At 48.6% G+C, this 2,144-nt stretch overlaps 1 long non-coding RNA gene across 1 annotated transcript in view; it reads left to right on the top strand.

The window, feature by feature from the left end:
• LOC147997669 (uncharacterized) overlaps nucleotides 1–819 on the top strand; it is an 18,741-nt gene extending 17,922 nt beyond the window's left edge. The window contains exon 3 of the long non-coding RNA XR_015647624.1: nucleotides 595–819. This is a non-coding gene — a long non-coding RNA (uncharacterized LOC147997669). The remainder of the gene's footprint in view (nucleotides 1–594) is intronic.
• The last annotated feature ends 1,325 nt before the right edge of the window (nucleotides 820–2,144 follow it).

Below are 2,144 nucleotides of genomic sequence, written 5' to 3'. Positions count from 1 at the left end.
CCACCACCACCACCACCACCACCACCACCACCACCACCACCACCACCACCACCACCACCACCGAGTTGTAGGGATCCATTATGGGCCCCTGTCTGTCTGCCTGTCTGATTCATTCGTGTTTATTTAAACGTCCTCCAATGATGGTTGTGCAGTGAAAGAAATGCGTGCCCGAGCTCGAGCTCGTGCGCAAACACACACACACACACACACACACACACACACACACACACACACCACACGGGGGGGGGGCAATGGGGGGTGAGGAGGAGGAGGAGGAGGAGGAGGAGGAAAGCTTGGGTTGGGTGGTTTGAGGATTTGAAGGTTTAGCCCTGCAATGTTCCTTACAACTTAAAAACTTTGTGACACACAAAGCGATATTCATTTTCTCCTTCTACTTTTCACTCTGTAGACCAAGATGGCAGACTATATCAGCCTTTGTGGAATGTGACCTTGTATTGCTTTGCCCTACTCTGCTCTGCTCTGCTCTGCTCTGCTCAACTTAACAGACGTGTTTTTGCTTTTGTTTATGATTTTTGCTTGCTTGCTTGCTCGCTCGCTCCCATGACTTGACTGTGGTTTCCCTTTCTATTACAGCACGGTGACCAGACTGCCTTGGGGTAATCAGAAAGGAGGCCAGAAGCAGTCTTTTTTCTGACGCACTGAGACTACATACCAGCCGATTTGGAGGAAAAGATATCCCTCTCTCCCTCCCTCCCTCCCTCCCTCCCTCCCTCCCTCCCTCCCTCCCTCCCTCCCTCCTTGACCCATTTTCCCTCTTTCCCGATACACTCAATAAATTTAAAGTAAATCAATGAATCAAGTCTCTAGTAATTTATTTGTTGGGATTTATTTGTTGGAAATTATCCCTCCACACCTTCGCCCCTCCCCCCACCACTCGAGGATGTCTCCCTGGGGGGGGGGCGGGGGGGTTGGGTGGACTCGTGTAGGCATACCTCTCCTCCCTTGGCTTTCCGGTCCACTTCGCTCCAGCATACCTAACTCTTTGGAAATGGTAATAGAGTTCATGACACACCCTCACAGAGAGAGGAAGAGTCCGATCGTTCACTGATTCGCTCTCACCCAGCCTCGCCCTGACAGCTCAGGCATGTCTAAATCCGAATGTGGGCAATATTTACATGACTTGACTTGGTGCTTCTAACTTTTTCTCTCTCTTTTTTTTTTTTTCTTCTTTAGTATTTTTTTCTTTACCCTACAAACAGCACACTGCAGCTGTCTTCGGACACACAGCAGATCGATCCCATAACAGAGGGTTGTGAGCCACCATGGGAATAGAACTCAGGACCTCTGGAAGAACACAGTCAGAACTCTTAACTGCTGACTCCATTATTTCCGATTAATGTTTAATGTTTATTTTATTTTATTTTATTTTATTTTCGGAGCTGGGGACCGAACCCAGGGCCTTGTGCTTCCTAGGCAAGCGCTCTACCACTGAGCTAAATCCCCAACCCCAATGTTTAATGTTTAAATAAATAAACCTTGTAAAGAAATTAAGCATCTTAAAACCATAGGCATGTGCATCCCCTCCTCATTCGTTCATTCCCTCGCTCATTCATTCATTCATTCATTCAGACAGACAGACAGACAGACAGACAGACAGACAGCAACCAAAGTCTAGCCTTTAACAAAGCAAGAAAGCATACCCTGCGGGACGCACAGATGAATTCCTGAGGCTTACCCTGCAGAGCTTACATGAGGCTTAGTAAAGGACTGACCTGACAACAGCTACCTACATACGTTGAAAAGTCTACCTGGTATTGACGGATGATGACAAACTGTATGTGTGATACAAAACTGTATGTGTGGTTCCCCTTATAACTCATCTCGAAGAGCCCAGCTGTTGGGGCTCGTTCTTTTGGGGGGAAATGGAGGCTTTTCATCTTTCCCAAAGCTCCTCCTAGATCCTTTCTGTCCATCTGTCCATCCGTCCGTCCGTCCGTCTGTCCGTCCGTCCGTCCATCAAATTCTACCCTAGGCCTGCCCTTAGGTTGGTGGTCGTCCATTGAGTGCTAGTGACTTCTGACTTGTCTCTGTCTTCCCCTCTGAGAACTGTATTTAGATCTGATGCAGGCACGCAGGCAGGCAGGCAGGCAGGCAGGCAGGCAGGCAGGCAGGCAGGCAGGCCC

The sequence above is a fragment of the Rattus norvegicus genome, unplaced genomic scaffold (assembly GCF_021556685.1).
Source record: "Rattus norvegicus strain SHRSP/BbbUtx unplaced genomic scaffold, alternate assembly SHRSP_T2T unassigned-0000080, whole genome shotgun sequence".
NCBI classification, from domain to species: Eukaryota; Metazoa; Chordata; class Mammalia; order Rodentia; family Muridae; genus Rattus; species Rattus norvegicus.
Note: the sequence above shows the minus strand (reverse complement) of the source record. Positions and strands in the feature narration are given on the sequence as shown.